The sequence below is a fragment of the Ictidomys tridecemlineatus genome, chromosome 15 (assembly GCF_052094955.1).
Source record: "Ictidomys tridecemlineatus isolate mIctTri1 chromosome 15, mIctTri1.hap1, whole genome shotgun sequence".
NCBI classification, from domain to species: domain Eukaryota; kingdom Metazoa; phylum Chordata; class Mammalia; order Rodentia; family Sciuridae; genus Ictidomys; species Ictidomys tridecemlineatus.
In genome coordinates, this window is record NC_135491.1 from 53058151 (window position 1) to 53084688 (window position 26538).

Below are 26538 nucleotides of genomic sequence, written 5' to 3' on the forward strand. Positions count from 1 at the left end.
ATAAGCACTAGAGTAGAACTGGTGTATGCCATCTTTACTTGAACTGCTCTGTTTCATGTGGTGCATCCCCAGCATGCTTAAACAGGAAAGGCAGGGAGCGAGAGAGGAGAGAGAGCAAGTGCCAGCAAGCCCCAGGGTAGGTGCAGAAGGCTGTGGTTCCTTTGTGTCTACAGAAAAGATATAACGATTGAATTAGACTCTTAAATATCTATGGATGTCAGGTTGAATACAAGCAGCTATTCAGTGTTTTACTCTGGCAGGAGAACAAGGCCCCTGGAGGTGGGAAGCCATGCAGGTCCCTGGAAGTGTGAGCAGATTGTTAACACTGTGTCAGAGAGGGGCTGGAGTGGCGCCAGGCCCCATCCTTCCTGCCTCCCCTGGTCCAGGGCTGCGCTCTTGCCTGTGCCTCCTCCGTGATTGGCACTTGCCCCTTTTCACCAAGAAACTCGGTGCTTGTACATCCAGAGGCCCAGCTCGTGTCCCCAGGCCATGTCCCCTGCCCTCCTCCATTCAGTGCAGGTGTTAAGCCTCCGGCTCAGCTGAGGAGTGGAGCTGCAGCACCCCCAGACCTGGAGAACCTCTCCGCCATCAAAGAGCTGGTGCTTTGGAATCCGACACAGCAGAGTGCGGATCTGGGTTCTACCCAACTGGCTGGTTGGACTCGAGCCTTGCCCCTTCTGAGCTGAAGTTTTGTCACCTGTAGAGCTGGATATACTGTCAGCAATCACCATATGGAGTTGGCTGGGGTCTAAGCAGAGCGCCAGGCACAGAGATGGCCATTGTTGTCAATTGCATTATTCTTATCATATTTCCATCAAGGTCAGGTCTGAGATGACTAGATCATTGGCCTCCCAGAGACTGTTGTAAAGGAAGTGTACGTGGGGCCTTGTGATAAGCCAGGTGTCTGAAGCCAGCTTGAAAGCAAGGATCCCCTGAACTTAAAACATGCTTAGAAGCCACGTCCCGTGGATGCCAAATGCAATGGCAGAATTTCAAGGGCCATCAAGAAGCCATAACAGTTACCAGACCCCTCGGCTGCTCGCTCTCCTCTCAAGTGCTGCAGGCACAGCCCTTTCTCTACCTGTCTGGGGCCTCCCTGTGTGGCCTGGACAGATGCTGCTATCGTCAGCCCCAGCCAAGGCTGCCACCCTGCAGGACTCTGGATTTATCGTGCCTCGCCATGGAGCTGGGGAAAAGGTGCCTGGTTCCTTTTCTTTTCAGATTCTGATTTCTCTGTGATAAAAATAGAGTTGGCAGAAAAACAGATGTTTCTTATTCATGCATTTACTTTTTTTAGACTGTGAATTACTTAACCTTTCTTGACTAATGACCTAAGTCAATTACTTGGCTGGACAGGCACAGAATCTGATTTGACTTTTCCCCCATCAAGACTCTGGAGTCCACACATGACGTTGAAAAATGAACTCTTGCTTTCTGATTTTGGTAGTAAGTGCTGTACATGGAGGAAGAAGGAGGAGAAACAGAAGAATTCAGAAACCTAGCTAGAAAAAAGTTTGAATGTTCTATTAATTCTGCTGCCCTGAGATTGTCACTCTTAATGTTTTGCTGTATGTTCTCTTATTTTTCTGAATGGAAGTATTCTAAGTTGGGCTCAATCTTTCTATCAAATAAGAATGTTTGTTGTTAAATGTTTCTTGAAAAATGTCTTAATGATTTTTAAGATTGCACCATATTGATAAATTTTTATTTAACAATCCCCATTGTTGCAAAGTTCTGCTTAGAGTTTGGACACTGTTTTCAAAAATAAGACTCAAGTTTATTTGTGATATGTTTGTTAGCCTTATATGTTTTATAAAAGTAAGTATAGTAGTTGTGAGAGGCTGCTTTCTAGTCTCCTTTTTTTAAGAAAAAAATTAAATTTGTTTCACTTAGTTATACAATGACAGTAGAACTCATTTATGCACTTTGATATATCATACATAAGTGGTGTATAATTTCTCATTTTTCTGATTGTAAATGTGGTAGAATCATATTGGTCATGCAGTTATATATGTACATAAGGTAATAATGTCTGTTTCATTCTACTACCCTTCCTGTCCCCATATCCCCTCCCTTCAGTCCCCTCTACCTAAAGTAACTCTTTTCTTCCCTAGCACCCCGCCCCTTGCCTAATTGTGAATTAGCATCTGCATATCAGAGAAAACATTTGACCTTTGGCTTTTTGGGATTGGCTTACTTGCTTGGTATGATATTCTCTAACTCCATCCATTTACCAGCAAATACCATAGTTTCATTCTTCTTTAAATCTGAGTAATATTCCATTGAATACACACACACACACACACACACACACACACACACACACACACACACACACACACACACACACCACACCACATTTTCTTTATCCACTCATCTATTGAAGGGCACTTAGGTTGGTTCCATAGTTTGGCTACTGTAAACTAAGCTGCTATGAACATTGACGTGGCTGTATCGTGGTAGGATACTTATTTTAAGACTTTGGATATAAACTGAGGAGTGGGATAGCTGCAAATAACTCAATCAATAAATGGGCTAAGGAACTTAACAGACACTTCACAGAAGAAGAAATACAGTCGATCAACAAATATATGAAAAAAGGTTCAACATCTATAGTAATTAGAGAAATGCAAATAAAAAATACTCTTAAGATTTCTCATCTGGGTGGAAATGGCAACCATTAAGAATACAGGCAACAATAAGTGTTGGCGAGGATGTGGGGGAAAGGCACACTCATACACTGCTGGTGGGACTGCACATGGTGCAGTGCTCGAGAAAGTGGTATGGAGATTCCTCCGGTCTACTTTCGCCTCCCCGGATGACAGCCTGGCTGTTCACCTGTGTGCTTGGGTAAGAGAGCGACCTGAGGCCTAGCTCTGGCCTGTGAGTGTGGCGGGTGCCTCTAAGGACGGTCTCCCATCCTAAAAGAGCCACAGGAAAAAGAGGGACTCTCTGCCTTCTCTGGGCAATGACTCAAGTGGCCTTTCAGCCTGAGAGGAGACTTGCCTCCAGGGGGCAGAGGAGCAGCTGGAAGGGACCTGGGTTCGTGATGGCATGCCAGGGCTGCTGACTTAGCCATGCCCATGGCCTTCCCGCCTCTGGCCTTCCCATAGTCGTACAAGAAGTGTTTTGAGTTGGGTTCACTCAGGTGCTGTTACCTACAGAGGACAGACAGGTCTCCAAGCACTTAGGAGGTGTGAGCAAACTCCTTCACACTGCAGGATGCCTACCAAAGGCCAACAGAGACTGGAGAGGTCAAGGCTTGCTCAAGGTCAAGTTCTTTTAAGTCATCTCTTTATTACTTATTCAAAGTGCCTTCCGCCACCCCACATGGAAGGAAACTCAAAGGCCAGCGTGGTGGGCAGGGTGAGCCCAGGGGCAGAGTGAGAAGGCAGGGGTCAGGCTGGCTTCAGCCCTGGCCCAGGGGCCTCTCAGTCTCCCTACTGGTCAGTGGAGTTGACATGCCCATAAGAGAATTAGGAGAAGTGAGTCCCTTCACAGAGATGCAGATGACCACATGGCTGTCCTTGTCATCGTTATTCCTTCACACTCACAATTCTCACCAGGCACTACTATGTGCCAGGTCCTATTTTAAATGGCAGCAAGATGGCAATGAACCTATTGATGGTATCGCTGCCACTGTCCTTTTTATATTCTAATGAAGTTGACAGAAAAGAAATAGCACATTGGAAAAAGGGCCTAAAGTTCCTTCAGATTCTGATTTCTTCATGACATATGCAGTGTTTTTGATCATCAGTTATTTTTCCTAACTGTCGACGACGTATCTCTCTTCTTCTGTGTATGTATAGTTTCATGTAACACATTTTTTGTAAAACATGTGAATATAAAATATGAAACATTACAGATAATATAAATTTGAAATATATAAGTATAAAATATAAAACACTTATATAAAATATAAAAATAAAAATTTTACATGAAAATAAATTTCTTAGCCTTTCTTAAGGAAAACCCCAAGTAAATTGTGTAGTTGTACATTGTGATAGAAGTTTTACTAGTGATTTTTTTAGACATTCTTTCTTCAGTTGGGTTCCAAGTTCCCCCGGATGTTGTGGTTGTATTCCCTGCTGTGTGTGTGTGTGTGTGTGTGTGTGTGTGTGTGTGTGCACGTGTGCACGCACTTGTTTCAGTGATGATCTAGAAGATCAATCAAGCATCTAGGGTCTTGCAACTAAGGGCTGCCTGCTCAGAACGTCAGTGTTTGCAGAGTGCATTGCTAGTTATTTTGACCTGACTGCATGGCTTTTCCCAAGTCTTCTGCAGCCTTCCCATTCAAATTCTTAGGCAGATTCCTCCACATAGGGGTCCTTGTCCACCTTATGTTACACCCAAGGAAACCAGGACCCAGTCATAGTGTTGAGCACTGAATCGGGCCTCGCCCCCCTTCCTGTCCCATGGTCTTCTCTGTCTTTGCTCTGCCCGCCTCTCAGGGTGGTGGGACACGGGCTCTAGATTTGATTACTTAGATCAAGCAGCTTATGAAATGCTACGGAGCCGCTGCCTTCCCTTCCTGAGAAGTTTATATAATAAAGTTGGCTTGATCCCCTCCACTGTATCTTGAGGGAACAAGTAAATTAAACAAGTAATTATATCCATAATGTTTTTAGAAGTTAGAAGATTTAAATATATGAATCTCATCTGAGTGTGCAGCCTTTTGTCTGCGGTGTTTCCTGCCAAAAGATCTCTTGACAGGAAATAAACATTAAAATAATCTTTAATCCCTTGTCTGGTCTATTACCATTAACAATTGATGCACTTTAATTTTGTGGGATTTTAACTACAAAATGGAACGGCTAAGTAGTGATAATTGGGTTTGGAATTATACGGTCATTTATATCAACAGAGATGCAAGGGGCTGGGAGGAGGGTGATTAATTATTTACTATTTCCTGGCTGTGGTTCCTATTATAGAATTTTCTGATATGTTCTGCTGCGAACAATTATCACCAAATGAAAGTAAACAAATCTGTGAACTGAAGCCTTATTTAGAAGTCAGACTCTATTGAGTTACTTGGGCTTGATTTTCCTGGACTCTGTGGGCTGGGGAGCGCCCCTTTTCTCACGGTCCCACCAGCTCTGTTTTAGAGTGGTTTATCTTTGTGCATCTTAAACTCCACCATGCTCAGCCGGGGAGAAACGCCATGGAATCTCTGCTCCACTTCCAGACAGGCTTGGTGAGGGCGCGGTTGCCCTTCCCTCCACCTGGCTTTCTTCATCCCCTAGGGCAGGTCCGGGTGGGAGTTAGCCTCAGCTTGCTGTTCTTCTTGACACCTGTGTCTGTGCATGGGCGTGGGCGTGTCTGTCAAGGGCAGGGCCACACTCTGTACCTGTCTCTCCATCCTCTTTCAAAGACAAATCTGCAGTCATCAAGCCTCCCCAGGATCTCCCTCTAGGATCGCCCTGTCCAGTGCACATTTTCTTTCTCTGTCCTTCTGGGAGCTACAGCACACGTCCCTCATAAATGGCTCCTTCCAAAGCCAGCAGCTAACATTCTCAGGCAGACTACCTTGCCACTGGACGATGGATGAGTACCTGACATGGGGGCGGGGGGGCGGGCATCCTGGGAAGCAGGGAGACACACCAAGGGAAAGGCTGTGAATTCATGCCTCTGAACTCACGGCCTGGTCCTTCCTAGATTCTGCAGTGTTAGGGCCTTGGAGCACGTTTGGCGATCAGGACTTGCCTGAGTTCATGTCCCCACTGAAGTCCGGAAAGAATGCATCCCCTTCCCGCAGTGCTTCAGGCTCAATGAGCAGTGCCATCACTCCTCCACTGGCACAGCTAGACACCGGGTGGCCCCTGGGGCCCTCCCTCACCCACCCACTGGGGAGTTGTCATCTTTGCTGTCTTGGGTCCCTCCATTTGGCCATTTCCATCATCTTCTGCAGCTGGGCCAGTGCGTAGGTCCCCTCTGCCCTTTGTCTCTGGGCTGCTTGGGCAGGTGGGAGGAAGTGACGAGGCCCCGGAGCTCAGGGGTTCCTCCTCATCTCTCTCCTAAGCCTCTATCAGAGCCTGTGCTTCCTGACTCCGGCTCCCAGGACCCTGCAACAGGCTTGTTGATCACAAAGTCTAGGTGGCTCCCCACCCCTGTGGGAACACTGATGTCACCCGAGAGAGAAGACTAAATAAGCAGCACCATCACTCCTCTCCCAGCAGGAGAGTGGTTATTACCTTGCAGAATAAGTGATGGCCACCGTGAGCCCATCTCTGAAATCCCACCTGCACAGAGGTAACAGACCCAGAGTCCAACTTGCCTCTGCCCTTAAGGCGTGAGCCCCCAACAGCCAGGAGGTCTTTGCTCCAGGCTGTCTGGCCTTGATGACAGCCCGTGGCGCCCGCTGTGTTACCCGACACGTGATTCCTGCTGGACATGGAGGCCATCTTGGGTATGCTGGCTTGGGAGATGAGCACAGGGCTTCTGAGGCGCCCTCCTGTGGGCCTAGCTTGACTCCAGATTTCATTGTCATTATTATTTAATAATTATTATTGCTAATTGATTTCTGTTTTATCATCATTGACCGGGCAGTGTGTGCAGGTTGGAGGTGATCGATCTCCTTGGGAAGAACCATGTGGTGCATGGTAAGTTCACTTATTCTCATCTCAGAGAGTGGGGCTGGGCCAGGCGACTCTGATGTATCACTTTACACCAGACCTTTCAACCTCGGCACCACTGACATCTCACACTGGGTGATTCCTTGGTGTGGGGCTTGGCCTGTGCCTCGTCAGCCACTGGGTAACACTGCACCTCCACCCACTGCATGACCGTAGCACCCCTCCTTCAGATGTCTGCAGACATCACCTAATGTCCCCAGGGTACAAAATCAACCCCATGGAGACTCTCTGTATTCTTCTGTACACCTCAGTCTTTCCCCCACGATATGGTATTTCATAGCAGAGCAATGAACTAAGAAGCCGTGAATGAAACCAAAGTAATAATAGGAACTACTCATAAGTGATGTCCATTATGTGGCAGGCCCTACTTGGTGGGGGTTTGGCCTATGCTTGAACTAACCCTGAGGACACTATCAGAGATGACACCCAGCAGAGCCAGGAATGGAACCCACTTCTTCTGGTCCCATGGTCCGAGCTCCAGCTATGGCCCTGGTGGTCCTCAAAGTGCGGTCCTCCATTCTGCACGTCTGCGACCCTGGGGGCCCAGAGAACGTGCTTCTCCCAGGCCCAGCCTGCCACAACAGGGCCTTGGAGTGGAGACCAGCAATCAGGTTTAAACAAGCCCCTGGGGGATTCCGGTGCACCCCCAAGTTGGAGAATTTCTGATCCAATGTGCAGTGTGTGGAAAGCCAGGAAAGTCTTCAGGATGTCATTTCTCAGTTGTCAAATGTGCGTGAAACATGCCTGGCTTACAAAGCACCGTCCTGATCTCCAACTCCACAGATGGGCCAGGGGTGCCAATGTCTTAGCTGGGCACTGAATCACGAGCTACTCACAGCTTTGTAGATTCAAACAGCAATTCTTTATTCCCGAACTCACACCGGCCTCCACACACGTTCAGGGGAAATCCAAAATCTGCCTGCCCAATTCACCTACTCCACGAGGCTTTTTTCCAAATCCCATTTGAATCTAAGGAGAACTCAACGGGAACAAGCAGCAGGAACACCCTATTCCCAGCAGCAATAATCTTCAACCTCCAACTTCCCTAAAACCCATATTGTCTTAAACCGAGAACACCCTAAACTTGTCTTAAACTGGGAACACCTTAAACTCAAGGAGCGGGATACTTCCTCAAACCTGATCAGTTCTAAACCCGGATCCGCCCTGGTCCTTGAGCAAGGCCACCTTACATGCAATGTCAACAGCGAAATTCCAAGGCAAGTCCATTTAACATGGGGTACGCTGGCAAGGAAATTTCGACGCATCATTCCTACTTGGCAGTGGCCCTCAGCACAGGGGAGTTCTGTTTATTCTTGTAAAAGACCCTTCTCCTTCCCCTTTGACCATGCCAGAAGAATCTGAAAAATAGCCCTGTTCATACCTTTGCCTATGTAAAGACAAAAGTGTCACACTGGAGACAAACTGAGAGAGATATTTTCATCCTCCAAGCCCCTTATCCAGATGTCCTCCAAGGCTGTCCTTCTTGTTTCCGAAGAGCAAAGCCCTGGTGCCATGGCCTTCTCTGCAGTGGCCCGCTCGTCCCAAGAGCCTTCACTACCAGGAACGTAACACACTGCTGATGATCCTGTTCATAAGTAGATTGATCTTCGTTGATCTTCATATCCAGTTACTTCACCTCAAAACAAACTCATCTCTCTCTCTTGTGCCTCAGGAGTTGTCAACCTCGGGGGAGGTGCTTGCTCCTCTTCTCAAGCTTTCAGTGTTCCTATTTCAGATGGCCCTCCCCCGCCTGCTACTACTGTAAACTGTGCTTTAAAAAAAATACAATTAAAGATGATGTAAAATGCCACCATCAGCAGGAGAGCTGTATTACCTTGCAGAATAAGTGATGGCCATGGCGAGCCCATCTCTGAAATCCCACCTGCACAGCAGAAATGGGTTCAGCTTATTGGAGGAGATGGGTGTGGGCTGGGGAAACAGGGAACCTGTGGCCCTGGCAGAGGCAGGCTGCATGCAGCCTGCAGGATGGGAAGAGGGCGTGGCTTGCAGCAGGAACATAGTGACTGCCATCAGAGGTCCCCATTTCTTCCCAGATAATTCTCAAAACCCACCAGACCTTCTTAGTCCTGGGAAAGTTTTTATTGTGGCTGTTTTGCTTTTTTTGTGGTGGTTATTGCTTACCCCCAGGCTCCCCAGACACTGGGAGGAAATAAACCATAAAAGGAATAGTAGTGCACTGTTAAACTTTCAGACCTTTCCCTAAGATGAAACAACAACAAAACAGTCCCCATTCCCAAATCTCTCTCCAAAGAAGCTGTCATTAAATGTTCCCGTGTTTTTTCCCAGAAGTGTCATATATACTCACCTCCAGAAACAAATGCATATGGCTGGGCTTGGGGTATGGCCAGTGGTAGAGAGCACTTGCCTGGCCCACATAGGGCCCTGGGTTCAATCCCCGGTACTGGGGGGGGGGGCATTGTGTATAACCTTTAAAAAATTCATGAAACCGAGACATTTAAATGCATTTGTTCATTATCTTGTTCTTTTCATTTCACAGTGTCTTGGAGATGACTTGGTGGTGGCACATGTCCTTAAACAGCCTCATGTGCTATGGCTGCATAACATTCCATCGCGAGGGTGTCCTGTAGCTTATTTCTTTATCCCTTCATGGACAGACATTTAGGTGGAGTCCACGTCTGGCTGTTGCCCTCAGTTCAGTAACGGACATCCCTGCACACGTTTGCTATCTACCTGGGCAAGGGTAGCAGATGGGATTTCCCGATGGTGGAGGTGCAGAGTGCCCGGGATGTGCATCTTGGAGCTAATTAGTTTCACCAGCATTGCCAACTGTGGCCACACTGGGTGCATCAGTGTCCTCTGCACCCTGCATACGTAGGTATGTCTGTCACCCCAGAAGTGACCCCCAGCAGCAGAGGAGACGAAATGCCATTGGGAGGTCCAGCCATCAGCCGTCAGCAGCCCTGTTTTTACAGCTCTCATGCTGAGAGCTTCTTTGGAAGCCACCACCGTGGAGCACTGGGAGCCCAGGCCCAAGCGTGGCCATTTTTTTCCCCTTTCAATACATCACATTGATTTTCTGTATGACTTTATCTGCTTAATACAAAGCAGGATTGAGCAGTTATTTGTCTGGATTTGACCATTCCTTATCAAACATTTATGATTTAGCTTTCGCCGCCGCATCTTCTTGTAAGGTGTTTCTTATTTGTATCTTTTTCCGTAAAGGAAGGCTTGTGACGACAACCCTGTCATAAATCTCTCTTGAATGGGACATGCCGCAGGGGAGTGGGCAGAGCATGGAGGCTCCTGCGTGGGATGTTTTGGGGAAAAGCATCAGGAAGGGGCAGCAGAGAGTGCTTGTGACCCCACGTCATCGTTTATTAATAGCAGTGAACACCCCAACGTGGGACGGGGGCGTGGTGTATTAGGATTGAACATCTCAGGAGGCATAGCCAGGTGACTGTCGGGATGAATGGTCCACTGAAGGAGTGAGCTTGGCCCAGCCAAGGCCAAATCTTACACCACTGCCTGTCTGTACTTAGGATAATGTTGATGCCAGGTAAAGGCAAGTGACCAGGACTCCCCAGGAGTCTTGGTCAGAATCTAATCTGCATACAAACAAGGGGTTAGGAGCACAGTGGACATTCATGGTTTTCTCTCTTTCATTTGTCCTGTTTCTCTCCCGTGAGACCCTGCTCTAGTTTTCCATGTAGAATGCAGTATTGCAGAGATTCACGCCATCCTTGAAGACTTCACTGAGCACCTACTCTGTTGAGCCACGGGCCCTTGGGGCCCATTCCAACGGTGCGGGGACTGAAAAGGCAGGATGGCGAAATGGTGGTGCCTGTCTAGCCAGGCGTGGATGCCAGAGCCAGAGCTCAGGGACTTGGGACAACAGGCGTTTGTCATTGTGGTTTCTGTGGATGAAGAATGAAGAGCGGGCCTAGCAGGGCTCTCAGGATGCAGTGAGGGGTTGTGGTCAGCAATGCAGGCTGGACTTGGGGAGGATCTGCTCTCAGCTCGTGGGCATGGCTGCCAGTGGGATATGCATGGTTTTGGTAAGTCTGGGATCAGGGGTCCCAGTTCCTTGTTGGCTATCGGCCCCTCCCAACATGGCGGCTCACTTCCATGCTGAATGAGCCAGTGGAAAAAGGAGTTAGTGAGGAGGCCAAAGCCAGAGTCTTTTTCTGAATTTAGCCCTAGAAGTGACATCCTATCACTTGGGTTTTTTAAATTGAGATGTAATTCAATACAGTAATATTTTCCTTTTGAAACAGATAGTTAAGGCGTTTTTAGTTTATTCACCAATTGTGCAGTCATCCTCACGATCTAATTCCAGAACATTCTGATCACCCCAATAAGAAACCCAGTCCCCACTCGTGGCTCATCCTGGCCTCTGGAAACTACCCAGCTGTTGTCTCTGTTGATTTGCCTGGTCTACACAGTACATATGCATGGGCCATGAACACGTGGCCTTGAGTGACTGGCTTCTTTCCTCCAGCCTGATGTTTTCAAGGTTCATTCGTGTCATAGCCTCTGCTAGCATTCATTTCTTTTTATGGTCAAATAATATTCCACTGCATGGATAGATCAATTTTATTCATCGATTCTTCAGCTCATAGTGTTTCCACTTAATGACTCTTAGGATAATATTCTACATGAGCATTTGACTATTTCTGGCTATTACAAATAACGCGACTATGAATGTTTCCAAGAGTTGCTTCCTTCTGTTTATTAGAAGTCATGCAGCTATGAACATCCGCTTTTATTCCAGTATTCTTTGATGGTTTGTGTTGGCCGTGACCTCAATGAGCTAGGAGAAGTATTTTGGGAATGCTTTATACCACTTCAGTTTCAAACAGAGGAAGGAAATAGTGATTGCATGTGTGATTAGAGATAGCTTTTGAGGAGGTGGCATTTCAGTTGTACCCTAAAGGATGAGAGTCATACAAAGACAATTCCACAGAGGTACAGTAAGAACAAAGGTCCTGGGGTGGAAGTACACTCGACCTGTTTAAAGGAGAAGAACAAGCCAGCATGGTTGGAGACAGATAGAATGGTAGGTGATGAGGTCAAGGTGTTGGCCAACCACAGGTTGCAAGGCTGTTAAAAGGATTCTAGGTTTTTTTTTTTTTTCCTTCTTTGCGGTGAAAGCCGTTGGAAGGACTTAAGGAAAGAGCATACTTTGGTTCATGCTTTTAAAATGGTACCATGATCACAGTGAGAGGAACAGTCTGGCAGGCAGGAGCATAGGCTGCAGGGCATGCTGGGAGGTGGCCCAGGTCTAAGAGTGCACCAGTGGCCACTTTGACCATGGGAACACAGTGGAGGAGGAGAAATAGGTCTGGGTACCTGGTCTCACTGGACCATCATCCCAGGTCAGCCTATCTTTTTCCTCTGGACCCCAACCCCCTAACCCTGCATCCTGAGAGCCAAGTGGGGACTGGCCACCCAGAAGGCACCAGGCCAGGTTTGCTGTAGTGGCCACCCATGGAGGAAGTGGCAGGTTGCAGAAAAAGACATCAGCGTCCCCCACACGGACCCTCTGAGCTCCTGCCTCAGACAGACTGGCTCATTCCCAGGCTGTCCCCTGGAATGATGCCTTTGGTCCTGTCCCCTTTCACTAGAAGGGATTCCGAGCTCGTAAATAACGTCTTCCTTTTAAAAGATGAGCAAAAGAAGAGCCGGCAGTGTCAAAACGCTGTGTGCAAATATTTTATTATTTTCCCCTTTTACAAATGAACACAGTATATCAATATCGGTGCATCTGGGAAGAGCAGGCGTGGGGGCGGCCAGCGGAATAGCAGCTCCAAGTGGCGATCCATTATGTTCTCCCTGAATTAGGCTTGTCCGTGCTCCGTTATTAAAGTGGGATTTTTCTTAATTATTAACAGTTAAAAATAGGAAAATAGATTTCAAGGGGAAGAAAGTTGCAGGCAACAAGGGTCCAATTCTAAATGTGTGCATGTGCGTAAAAAGGAATTTGCCAAACATGAATAGGCACTTACAATGTGACTAGAATTGGCCCTGTCATGTGTCAGCCTAATCGCCTGGGCCCTGGTTCAATACAATGAACTTGGGAAGGTTTGCTTAATGAAAGAACTGGCGTTTTCTGTACGGTGGCTGCATTCATCAGCCTGCGTCCTGTTCATCACCCTGCAGAGGCTGCCAATGGGGATTGGGAGGATCATCTATTAGGTAAACGTGACGGGGACAAAGGACAGCAGAGGCTGGGGCCCTGTGGAATTTTCGGCAGGGGTTGGGGTTCCCCAAGTGTGAGCTCTGTTGATGGGCTACATGTTTCCAAGCTGGCATGAGGGCTCTGCTGTGGTGGGCTGCATTTCTGCTCCGCCTCATCCTGATGGGCACGTGCTATGGGATGCTAGAGGAGGGACTTCCCTTAGACATGAGTTTCCCTATCCACTGTGGAATCAGTAGTCCTATTCACAATTATTGAGTTTTCCCTTCCGTCTGGGTAAGGGGAGGTCATGTTTCCCTGCTCTGTGGCTTGCTTTGGATAGTGAAATATGGGTGGAAGTGGCATGTGCCTCTTTGAGGCAGAATCGTGAAGAGCCTAGCATGTGCCGCACCACAGTTGCTTTTCTCCCTGTCATGCTGACCAGCAATATTCCTGATACCGACTGCCCTTCCAGGGTGAGTCGTGGAGAAAGAGCCTTGACTGATCTACCACGGACATGCAGAAGCAAATGGTGCTTCTGTGTTGTGGCTCTAAGATGTTGAGATCTGGGGGTTACTTGTTACTGTGTCCTAACCTGGCCCATCCTGACTGCTTATGCCCATCAGCATGCTAGAGGGATCCCCATTTGACCGTAAGGACAACCAAAGCCAGAACAGTGCATCACTTTATACCATAGGTATGCCTGTTTTACAAAGTTAGAATATTGAAATTTGCCTTTTAAAAATAAATATTTTTTAAAGACCTGACTAGGTGAGTAAATTTCATTTAACCTCCAGTGCCATTTAGTTGGAGTGCCCATTTGAGAACGGAAGCAGATTTGTAAGCTGCCAGTGGGACCTTGAGTCATAGGAAAATGCAGACAAAACAAGATCTGCTGATTGACAAGGTCATCCTGGGAAGGGCCATTGTGTAGTGAAGAGCAGGTCCATTAATTCAGGGGGCATTTACGTCAGTCCTATCTGCCTCTTACCTAATGGGACTCTTTGGTTGTTTTCTTTCCTGGAGAGAGTAATGATTGAAAGGAGAGATTTAAAAAGCAGAGATAAAAGTTCGCATTTAATTCTTGTGACCTGCAGCCTTCTAAGATGATTCCCAAGGAAGTGCCACTGGGAGATGGGACTCCAGGCAGTGGGCAGCTTCTCCCGAGGCAGCACGATGGTCCAGGTTTTGACATCTTCATGTGAAGAGGTTCCAGAGAGTTCGGGGGGCATTTGGTGTTTTCCTTTTCATGATGCTCCTAAAACCCAGATATTAGCAGGCTGAACTCAAAGCCCTTTACATAATTATCATGGGGCTTTCAGATATAGTCTCTGTGCCTTTGTCTCTTAAATCTATTCAGTCTAAATATTAAAGTTGCCCCTCTCTTCCTCCTTCCCGCCAGTCCTTACCGTAGTGGGTCCCACAAACAGGAAATGTGCTGTGGGCACGCTGTGGTCCTTCACCAACACAGTGCAACACAGTCTCTCCCTTGGAAGGGCCACTGCGTGTGTCGCATGAAAAGGTGGAGAGCAGTGTCTAGGACAGCAGCCTGCAGGCCATCTCTCAGTGTGACTTACACTAATGGGGAGGAGCCGCGGTCTTGGCTGCCCAGTGGCCAGGGTTGCCTGTGCCTTCACCCACTGTGCTCCTTGATCTTTTTACCCAACTTTCCTCCTTTCCTTTTCCATAAACTGCATTAAATGTAGCCTCACTGCATCTTCTTCAACAAGAGATCGTGAGAAGTATGTGAGCTCATACTGGCCTGGCCCCTGCCGCCCAGGAAAATGTCAGTGAAGGACCCTTCTATGTTCAGATAAGGGTGATGAGGAGCATGTGGCCTTTGCTAGGAAACCCTTCAGAAGCCACAGGGAAACCAGTGGGTGAGCCCGCAGCTCTAGGGTCATCAGAGCCAGACTCCCGTTGGGCTGACCCTCCTCGGGATGGATGCTTCCAGGTGGGGCTGTCTCCGGCTCTCATGGTAGAGCTGATGTGGAGAAGCGGGCTGGCCAGAGTCAGCCGAACTTGATCCCAATCCTCACTGCTGAAGTTTAACCCCTCTGGGACCACGAGGAAGTTGACCTCTGTGACCTCGGTTTCCCCATGCATGAGACGGACACAGGGGTGCTGCTGATCTCCCGTGGTGTCAGTGTCAGCCAGCTTCGGGGCTCACACTCCTGGGCTCAGAAGGGGGACTGACTCAGCCCCGCCCCTCTGGTGGCAGGTGGAGTGTGTTCCCAGACTGTCACTGCTGGTGGTCTCTTCTCCCCAGCACACCTCTCTACAGCTCTGAAGCCTCTATGCACAGTGGTGTGAAAGAGCTTGCTCTCAAATACGAGAGAACGTAGGCTCTTAAATTTAAGGTTTCTGTTCCTATCAACACAAAATCTTCCTAGAAGCAGAACTATAAGTCTCTCTTAACACCATTTTTGGACTTGGACAGGTTGACATTGTTATTTAATGGATGATCTCAAGATGAATCTATTTTTCTGGGTGCATTTTGGAAGACAGTGAAAGATGAGAATGATACAGAAAGGGGTGCTGGTCAGACTCTCCACTACAGTTGTCCTACAAGGCACCTGTGCCTGCTGAGCTGTAATCAGGCGTCCTTGTCCTGCTTCAAGTGTCCTCCTTGGACACTCTCTGGTGGAACCACACAATACCACCCTTGCACCCCCACCGCATCTTTGCTCCTGTCAGCCTTGACGACCTTGGGCATTCTCCAAGGACTTTGAAGACCATGATGGAAACTGTCGTTGGGCAGCCAGGAATGGGCTACACCCCCTCCCTCTGATCCTCTGTCCCCCTTCACACTCCTTCTCGATGTGTTCCTGCAATTACATTCTTACTATGAGCTGGACCCTGGGGACGTGAGAGTGAATCAGGAGCCCTCTGTCGCGTAAGGACAAGTGTATGGACATTGAGAACTCTCAGTGTGGCAAGACAAGGGGCAGAGGTGCCAAGAGGAAGGCGAGGGAAAGGTGTGGTTATGCTCGCCAGGTACAGGTGAGTGAGGTCAGGTAGGAGGAGGATGGGGAAACGGGGAGAGGAAGCATCCCTAGGAAAGCCAGGCATAAAGTGACCTGAGAAACTCGGTGGTGTCTGGAGGTGGACCACCAGAGAAGCCAAGCAGAGACCTGATCTCTGAGCATCCTGTGAGACAACCAGATGGGAAATCATACCTCCTCCTCAACATGGCGAGCAGTATAATGACCAGGTGACAACTTCAGACCCCAGAGAGATGCCTTCTCGGTGGAAGAGTGTCCCCAAAATTCCATGTCTAAGTAGATCCCTAGAAGGTGACCTTCTTGGGAGAGGACATATTTGCAAGTATAACCGAGATAAGATAAAGAGCTGTGGTACTGGACAGCAGTAGGCCCCAAATCCAGTGAGAGTCCTTGGAAGAGACGGGAGACACAGAGAAGTCAGAGGCAGGGCAGAGTGCCACATCCCCAGCCTGGGGGTGCCCAGGGCTGCTGGAAGAGACTCCTGGGACAGTGTTTCCCAGGAGCCCCCAGAAGGGACCAACCCTGGAGATGCTTGGACCTCAATTGCTGGCCTCCTGAACCATGGGGAAATAAATTTCTGTTGTTTGGGTCACCCCGACTCTGACCCCAGGAAGCTAATGCAGATTTCCGGTGGTTTCGTGTATTGGTTTTCACTCCATCAGGTGGTACCACCATCTTCACCAGCGGCCACTTCTGAGTCCCAAGGCACCCTGGCCCATCACTGGCAAAGTGCCGATTCCCTCCCTCAGTGGGACATGGTTTTAAGAACTAAATGAAACAACATACGCAAAGCCCTTGGCACCATGCCTGGCTCAGAGTAAGTGACCAATAAATAGCTGCCCTTATTATTGTGGCTCTTAGTTAGAATGTAAATATATTTAAGAATGCACCATCAATATTCAATTACCCTTGCTAATGAAAAGGAATAAAGGTATAGATTGAAAAACAGAGAGTACCTGGGCAGCAAATCAGTTTGCATTTTAACAATCAGTGAGACAAACACTAGGATTTTGGGGACCTCACTTGGTCCCTTCAAAGCTTACCCTGTTAGGAGCTGGGACAGTGGCAGACACACAATCTTTGATAATCGGCAGGAGGCATTCGCCCCGTGGATGGTGAAGGGTTAAGTATCCCTCTGAGCTACGGGATCCTGATTAGAAAGGATTCTGTCTTCCCATTTCACAACACCCCCCCCACACCTTTGGTAAAAGTTTAGAATACTGGCAGGGCAGCAGATATGTTTAGATGATTTTATTCAAGTGTCAGATTTAATTAACTCCATCTCCGGAAGACAAGCTAGAAAGAACTTTTCAGGGAGCTTTGGAATTTTTTTTTTCTTCTTTTTTTCCATGCTCAAGGTGATAACTGCAGTATAAAATCTTCCCAAACACATGTAAATGCAAGTATGGTCGTTTATCATAAAAATACCATGTTAGAGGCAGAAGTGCCTGTTCACATTGTACTCTCTCAGTGTGATGATCAGAAATTTATATATTGAAGAGACCACAAAATAGTGCAGGAACAGTTGGTGATTTCTCCTCAGACAGGAGGGTTCCTGTGCTCAGCCCTTCTGTTGCTTCCTGTGATCATTCAGGTGTACACAGGTATACTGAGCCAGGTTATTAGGCCCAGAGTAAGCAGCGCAGCATGGCAAGAGGCCGTTGTGTCTCCCAACTGGGCCTCAATTGCCTGTAATCGGTTCATGCCCACTGGCGTGACCAGATTTTATCTCTCGCAAGGAGAATAGCTGAAAAGAGATTTAAGCAAAAAGGACTGGATGAAAATTTTAAAGCAAGAATGACCAAAAAAGATCCCTGGAAGCCATCACTGGTCCGGAGCCCCCCATTTCGAGGTCCAACATTTGTACCGATTATGGCTGACAGCTCTTGAGTTTCCAATGATAACAGCCATCTGACTTGATCGGAGTTCAATGGATTTTCACTAAAATAGAATCATCGCCTCCGTGATGGATAGAAAAAGTAAAGCAATACATCCTGATAAATGCTCTGCCTGCCTCCTTGCTCTCCCCGGCGGTGACCTTGTGCAATCCATAAGAGAGCAAAGGCAGAGCCCGGGCCACTGCCGCAGAACATCAGGACCTGGAAATTTAAGTAGCTTTGAAACCCATCAATGGGGTGAAGGGGGAATGGCCCGAGGAAGCAATGGATCATGCTTAGAGAGCTCAGAGGGAAATCGGGTGCGCTGAAGGTCGGCCCTGCTCCGGCCCTCATTCTCATTCACAGGAGGCTGTGACCCTGTGAAACCAGATCCGTGGAAAAGCACAGTAAAATGGGAATCTTCAGAGCATTTGATTTCTTCTCAGAAGTGAAAAGCACCAAAGAATTGTGCAGGGTAAGTGTCAGCCTAGAGTGAGGTGCCCCACCCTGGGTCTCCCTCCCAGTGGCCAGGGGCAGGCTGTCCCAGGAACCCCTGGGCCTTTGTAACACTGCGTTGATTTCCAGCCCACTTAGCCTTGCTGGCCAAGGGTACTCTCAACATTATTGATCGTCAGCAGCAACCAAACAGGAAACCAAGCTCATGAAACATCTGCATCTCCAAGTCCCGGATGCTGGATCAGAGAGAGACACTTCTGGAGGTGGTTGAAGGGTGAAGAAGTTCGAGGACGTTGGCAGGCACCCATTAGTGTTGGTTACAACTTGCTAAAAGAAAATATTAAAATAAAAATTAGATCATAAATTTGGAGTCACAGTAACCAAGCCTAAAGTGCAAATTGCCAAACAAGTCAAGAGACTCATTAGCATTTTATGTAAATCAGTTATTACTGTTCTCCACTTCCTTAATTATCCATGTTATTTCAATACAACCCTTTCTTTGATGTCCCAATTCTATATTTAAATAGTGCAAGATTTCTATCGTATCCTCCCGCAGAGGTTTGCGCCATGCAAAAAACATGCCAAGAGCAGCTCTTTTGGAGACCACAGGGAAATGTTTAATTGGTTCATCCCATTTGAGTTATGAGGGCGTATTACTGAGCACATAAAATCAGAAACATGGAAAGTACTAGCTCGGAGAAGTTTACTGAAACCTGCAAGAGACCACTTGAAATTTTGCCCCCAAGACTTTTTGGATCCTCCGTGGGAGCTGATTCAAAGGGAAATTTTGCAAACTTCATTGAATTTTGCTAAATGATTGATTTATAATTGAAATATTTGGAAATAAAACCCAGCAGTTCTCTTTCCTTTGGCACAGAGAGTTGGATGAAGAGAGTCTTCAGGCGAGTGGCAGAGAGGTGGGGATGGGAGGAGGCCCTCCCCACGGGGCACGTTCACAGGTGGAGAGTGGGCTGGCTGTTCTTCCTCTCTAGAGTTGTCTGAAGTTTTGAGAACAATTCACCCATTGCTGCCATAAGTGACCTGTCTCGAACAAATGAGTCTGAAAGAACAGGGTGGCCACAGGGAACTTAGCTTCCCTCTCTCTGGTTTTCTGGAGCCATAGGCTTCTTGCTCTTTGCTCGCTTCCTGGATCTGCCCCCAAACCCAGCTCACATTTCAATACCTTATTCCAAAAACAAAAGCCAAGGGAGAATCTTTGAATGTGAATCATGTCTAAAAATAGAAGCAAAAGAAGGAAATCTACTCTTCCCATATTTTTTGACCCATGGCTAGATCCAATTTTCTTTTCTTTTTTTTAAGGGGTCGAGTGGTGGGGAGAAATACAGATCTGGGGAAAACCAATATGGAAGTGTTCCATGAATGATAGGCTCAAGTCAAGGCCAAGCTATGTTGGTGCTTTGTTCACATCATCTACCCTTAAGCTCCCCTCATAAAACATGGGCAACAGTGTAGTGTTGAAGGGTGTTCATTAACATATTCAGGGTGTACAGTATACAGTAGGTGCTCAATAAATGCTAAACTTGAGCCTCTGCTCTGGGCCAAGCACGGTGCTGAATGTTTACTGTCTGATCGCATGATGTCTTTAAATCCTCAGAACATTCCTTAAAGCAGGTAGGATGATTTTCATGCACTTTTAACAGGGAGGCGGGACTTCTGGAGGTAAGTGTTTTACCCAAGGTCACACAGCTTTAGGGCAGAGCTGGGGTTTAAATCCAGAAGTTCTCTAAATGGGAGCTGTACTTCAGATAAGCACCACCCACTGTAGATAATGTAGAAGATTAAAAGAAAAAAATATATAATCAGAGTTTTTGCTGCATTTATCTATTTGAATTTATAATGTTTATAGAAAACTCATCTTTGCAGGCTAAAATGCTTTCAGATTTAATCTGATTTATTAGTTATTAGTTTAAGAAATATTTTTTTATGGGCTATTATGTTTTACCTCTGGAATGTCCCCATTAAAGGCTTGGTCCCCAGTGCAGCAATGTTCAGAGGTGGGGCTTTTTGGAAGTGATGGGATGAATCTATTTGATGGGTTGATAATTGGAATGTACTCCTGGGAGGGGTGGAAACTGCAGGCTGTGTAGTAGGGCCTGGCTGGAGGAGAGGTCACTGGGGCCGTGTCCTGGAAGGGTGGATCTTGTCCCTGGCCCCTCCCTCCCTCCCTCTCTCTCTCCCCCAGCCTCCAGGTTGCCAAGAGGGGAGTAGAGTTCTTCGGCCATGCCTTCTGCCCTGATGGTTTTGCCTGTCTACAACCCCAAAAGCAGTGGAACCAGCCAACCTTGGGCAGAAACCTCTGAAACCACAAGCCAGAATCAATCTTTCTTCCTGTCAGTTGATTTTCTCAGGCACTTTATTACAGCAACAAAAAGTGGACTAACTCATGGGCCTTGCCATGTTCCAGGTAATGGTGTAGGCACTTCTAGCTGGTAAGTTCCAAGACCCTGTGAGACAGGCTTCCTCCCTGGCCTCGCAAGCTAGAAGTAGCTAGGCACCGGACCATAGTGATGGATTTAAAAAAAAAAAAAAAAAGGTAAATTACATTTTTAAAAAACATGATTTTCTGATTATGCATATGGTATGTTCTTTATAGAAAGTTTGGACAATGTAAGTTGTAAAAAAGAAAAAATATTTTAATGCCTTCAAAATACTAATACATGCTGTTAACATGAATCTAAGATGTTAATGAAAGAGGAAACACGTGATCCTGCACAAAAAAAAAAAATTCTCAGCCTCTTCTACACATCCTTGTTTTAAATTTTCTTCTCCACAAACAAAACGGGGGCAGTAAATGGGTGGCAGGGAGGGGTTCAAGTCCCGGAGTCCTGGTGTCTTCTTTACAGACCTTGTGCCTTGTCCCACGTGGACATAAAACTAGCCCCAAGTACACCATCGAGTGGGAATTTTCTTAAAATTTTAGCAGGTCACCATCCCTCACAGCAGATGTCTCAGACCTTTGCACCTTCTGTCACTGGGCGCCCCTTTGCTCTTGTCCCTTGGGTCTTGGGAGTGTCAACTATCACCAGCCCTCCATAGGCAGTGTTTCTTTACCCTGCGACTTCCTGTTGCAGAAATTCGATCGCTGATCTGGAAAGCTGCTTTCCTCCCCGTGGCTGGTGGGTTTCGTCACCGGGAAAGCACATTGTTCCAACTCTGAAAGTCTATAGTCTAAAATCATCATCATGTATTTTCATCAGGATGAAATATCGGGCGCTCTGCTCAGTGCAAGATTTTATTAATGATGTGCTGTCAGGGGCTGGATGTTCTGCATATTTGCATATTAAACAGCTGAGTGAAGAAACATTCCTTTTATTGCTGCAGGGAATAAATCAGTTTAAAGCAAGTTCTCATCATTTATACTCCTTTCAGCTAAGTCTTCTTTTATTGAAATAAATTGTTGAAGTGCTTTGCTCATTCTTTGAATACTGATGAAATTTACCTTGATAGGACCTCAGGAAAAATAATATTTTCTTAAAGGTGCAGTATTGTTCCATTTTTGAGTATTACTTTAATACATTATTGATAAGTTAATTTAGAAATATCAAGTGAAAGGGGAAGAAAAACAGGTTTGAATAAAGATGGTGTTTCCTTTGGATGATTTTTATTGGCGGAGTGGAAGCAAATAAAAAACAGCAAGCAACAAGAATAGCTTTTATTAATACCTACTGTACTTTAATGAACCATAGTTGGTTTTGCATTCAAATCCATGGGACAGTATAGTCTGTCCCCACACAAGGACCCCAAAGCCACTGTCACCTGGGCAAGTGCATGAGAAATCCCAGGCAGTCGGGCTGTTTTCAGATATGAATTGTACTTGCTTGAGGGGAGGGGTTAGGGGCTGTTTGACAAGATCTTTGCAAATGCTCAGGGTTCCTCTGCCTACTCATTACCTGCTCTCTAGGCCAGAAGTTAAAAACTCACTCTTCATACCATTTTTGACCTGAAAACAATTTTTAAATAAGAGTACGATTAGAATCATGGTTTTGAGAACTTGATTGAAACATTTTTAAACTGGGAAATTTCCCATAAAATCTTGGATTTCAAGGTTGTCTGGAAAAGGCAGGAGATCACATAATCCCAAACCTCGTTGTACCCAGTGGCTGTTCGCTTTAGGGAGGGTGGCCTCCTTGGGCTGCTGCAGTCCCCACCACTCCCTGTTGCTTACATTTTCTTATACTGGCCTGAGACTTATGACACCCACGTGGGGCTGAACGGTGACTTTATGCAGCCCTGGTCTACATCTTCATTTACATAAAGTGCCTGGGCAGTGCCGGTCACATAGTAAGTGTCCAGTTAGCATTAGCTGTTCTCAAACAGACAAACCAAGGGAACTGAGGGTATTCAGTGACATAAATGTTTTATCATCTCGATGCCATCCTGAGGGCAAAGCCAAGCCTCTGGCCTTCCATATTAATTTCATTTCTAAAACGTAGAGCTCTCGGCTCCTGCAAATCTTGCCCACATACCCACGTTTCCAGGGACAGCCTCCAGAGAAGGAACCGTAAAGCATGGGAATGGCATGGGCACGGGCTTTTTTTCCAGCATAAGAAGCTCCTGTACCTCTTTCCCTGCCAGGAGAAGTATTGTTCTCGTATAAATCATTTGTGACAGAAGCTCCTTATTTTTAAGTGGAAAATGCACATTTAATAACATAAGAATAATGTCCAAGCATTCTCTCATCCAAGGTGCCGGGAGGAGGCCTGTGCTCCCGCTGCCCGGAGACAGGGATGCCTGGGTGCAGCTCCGTTAGGGCCCTGTGGTCACTGTCCTTGCTTCTGCCTGGGCAGAGCTCTGAGCAGATGGCCGGCCCCTCAGGACTACCTGCCTGATGGCAACCAAGCGCCTGGACACCTTGTAAATCCCGCAGCCAGCCAGTCCTGGCGAACCAGCTGTGTGACCTTGGGCTGCTGGAGGTCCCTGTGCAAGCCTCAGTTTCCACATCTGTCCAATGAGGTTTGGGAGTAAAGTTTAAATAGGAAAAGACAACTACAGCTGGGAGGTTCAGTGCTCAAGCTAGCCAGTGGGGCTCTTCACATTTAAATCATCAAGACTTAAATGAAGGAAAAGACACTCAGCCTACAGCCACACATTCCGAGTGCTGAGCCTCTCACGTGAGTAGTGCTTCCACACTGGGTGGCACAGAGACAGAGGGAACGCTGTGCTACCTTAGGAAGCTCTCCTGGACGAAGCAGTGTCTGGTACAGAGTAGGCCAGGTTGGGCTTAGCTTTATTTCTGTGAGGAAATAAAAGGAGGCATCCAAATGCCTGAAATGGGGCCCTTTTAGTAGTGACTTCAAAAGAGCTGGGGCTGCAACTTAAGGAGGTCCTAAGCAACGCAGTAAGACCCTGTCTCAAAGTTAAAAAAATAAAAAGGGCTGGGGATGTGGCTCCGTGGTTCAATCCTCAATGCCAAAAACAAAAATAAAAAAACACACCAATCCGGGACTGGTGTACCCCTGGAGTCCCTCCACGGACAGAAAGGGAGGGAAGCAGAGCTTGGTAATGATGGTCCTCTTCTTACCCGTTAGAGTCTCTGGGGCAGACCAAGGTTTGAGGGTCCCTGGTCCTGATCCCAGGGCACTCCCTCATTGCCGGTGTTAACCTGATTAGCCCGAGCCTGGCTCCTCGTTAATTGCCTAGAGTAGAAAGGACAGTTTCCAGGACTCAGCACAAATGGCTGTGTGTTGACTCCACAGCTGACACTTAGTGGCCTTGCAGAAATATTCTCTCAGTCAGGGCTTCTGTCCTTCACCTTGGACCCTCTGAGTCCAGGAGGGTCCTGTGGATGTCTTGTGACATCCCTTCCCCAGATTCTCCTGTTTCAACCGGTTGGAACTCTAATTATATAGGGTTGCATTATCTGGACCGGAGGAGGTGCATGGTTGTTATCTGAGCATCTGTTTGTCCCCATGTATGTTTTTATGAGGCAGGGACATCTTCAAAACAGAGAGTCAGGAATCACCTGGAAATCCACTCTTCATCCTTGGAGTACTGAGGTGCTCACAGTAGGTCTCAGAAATGCCATCTTGTTCCAGCGTCTGTGAAAGGTGCTCATTTGGGTGTGTTGCCCTTTTGATTTTTATTCTAGGGCGTCCTTTGGCCACAGTCCTTAGAGGGGACTTTTTCTCTTTGAGGCTTACTGTGACATGTTCCTTCTGCTGAGCTACTGTTCAACCTGAAAGTATTTCTACTTCTCCTTGCAGCATGATGTCTGGGCAGCATTTCCATTCTGGTTTTATGACCTGGGAGGGATGAGAGAGACGTATGAGGTCATCTTGTGTCTCCTTAGCCAGGGCAGGATTGCTTCCTGGTGGTGTAGTCAAGTGTTTGATCCAATCTCATTTAAAATAACTCAAGAGGCCCAAGGAGGCCTTCCTTGAGAAGCTGAAAATTCTGCAGCCTAATAACTCACGGTGTGAATTTTTTTGTGTGTATGCTTCTAATATGCAGAATCCAACCTGGGACAGCTATAAAGAGCCAAGTCTGCTTAAGGTAGTTCTTCACCTAGAGTGTTCTCATAATAGCCACTTGAGTTATCAATCTTCATCCAGCGCAGGAGTGAAGTGCCAGTTACAGCTAGACCTAGGGACTATTTATCCTAAGATGCGAGAATAGCACCCCAAATGAGAATTAATGCTGAACACCAGCTCGGTCTGCCAGCGGCACGTTGGCTGTTCTCAGTATAATATTCCACATAACGATATGTGTTTTGCTTATGTGGTGCTCAATGTGAAAGCAGAAGCTTCTGCTGCGGGATGCCTTGCCCAGAATTGCAGGCTCCCACTTCGGAACTGCTCCGACTGTAGTCCTCCTTCTGCTTGCCAAGTCCAGCGTCTTTCCTCCATCTGGAGCCTTTCTGTAATCTTGGTCGACTTGGAGAGCCCGGGGGAGGCGAGTTACTGCCCAAAGTAAGACCTGGGAGCAGTGTTAAAAGAGGGGAAGGAAAGAACTCGGTGCAGCAGACAGGAGAAATGCAAATTGGGAATTAAGGAGAGCAGGGGGAGGTGGGGTGAGGTGAGGATGAGATACAGGGAATGAGATAAAGAAGGAGATCCTTCCATGGCTATAGGAATCTGGTTTTCAAAGTGCGGCTCACAGGCCAGCAACATCAGCAGCATTACCTGGGAATCTGTTAGAAATGGAAATTACCTGGCTCCACCCAGAAATACAGGTGGAGACTCGGCCATCTGGGTTCTCACGGGAGCTCGGCCGCAGCCCAAGCGTGTTCAAGATGGAGAAGCACCGTGGCAGGACCCTTATTTCAGGAATCGGGTTTGTTTTTCAGGAATGGCCCAGCAGTCAGGAGGCGTTTATGTTTAGAGAGGCCTCTGCTCCCATTCCTCGGGCTTTACCAGATACACAACTGGAGGTGCAGAGAGACCTCCTCTCCGGCTTCCCTGCCAAAACTGGCTTAGGAGAAAGACAGAGTCCTTGTTCCATCGAGCATTTTCCTCTTAACTACGCATGATGCCACCGTGAAGCACAGATCCCATCTCTAAGCCGCCAGGGCCTGAGCCACGCATGTTAAGTGGAGCATCCAGACATACATCTCAGTTTCTCTTATGTTTCCCCAGTTGACACATCATGGCCAACGAGAGAGTGGAGATCATTACGGGGTTTATTTTCATCTTTATTTTATCATTTAGAACACATTTTTCCAATGAGAGTACCGATGACATAAAAGGTTATGCATTGAGTAACCACCCAAATTAGCCCTCCTTCCGCTCTGTCTTGTTCACCCGTGCTCTTGCCCTTGCTCACAATGTAACAGTAAATCCAAGTTACTTTAAGTAGATATTGGACATACGAACTCCATGTGTTCTTGGTGTTCCTAAAGCATCATGATAATTTAAAATCAAAGTCCTGGAATCTCATCAAATCCTACTTTAGGATAAAGGGTTATGCTTACCAAAAGGGAAAACTGCGAGTGTGAAGGTCCTCCTACATCTTCAACGTGGGCTATGGTGGTTTAAGGATTTCTTCCATTGCATGCTGATAAATATTTATCATGGTTAAGTGAACAATCATTTGGAGACAGATACCACTTTATGATGTAGCTTCTCAGGGCATCCTAATTGTGACTGTGCCTTGCCAGTTTATGTTTTATCGGAATATGCAGACGTATAGTTTATGAGGTTGGGTAATGAAGAGAGAGAGACCCCAATAAACATATTTGCTAAGAGTAATGGTTATCTATAGCTCTGCAACCCTGGGTTAGCGTTGCCTGTATTATACAATACAAGGCAAGCCGTTCATAGCTCAATTAGACCTCACTTGTTTCATTTTTAGGCATTATGTTATTCTAAATTAACACTATATTTCATATTCTCCAGGTCTGACTATTAACTGGGTTTTGGAACCTTCAGGGTTTATTATTTAGTAATCCCCAA

General features: G+C 46.9%; 1 protein-coding gene and 1 long non-coding RNA gene across 3 annotated transcripts in view; both read left to right on the forward strand.

Moving 5' to 3' along the window:
* Positions 1-26538, forward strand: part of Wwox (WW domain containing oxidoreductase) — an 861609-nt gene that overhangs the window by 429157 nt on the left and 405914 nt on the right. The gene's annotated exons all lie outside the window — the stretch shown is intronic.
* On the forward strand, positions 5592-9735 carry LOC144370909 (uncharacterized). The gene is made up of 2 exons (XR_013430996.1): positions 5592-6599; positions 9151-9735. It is a non-coding gene; the product is annotated as an uncharacterized LOC144370909 (long non-coding RNA).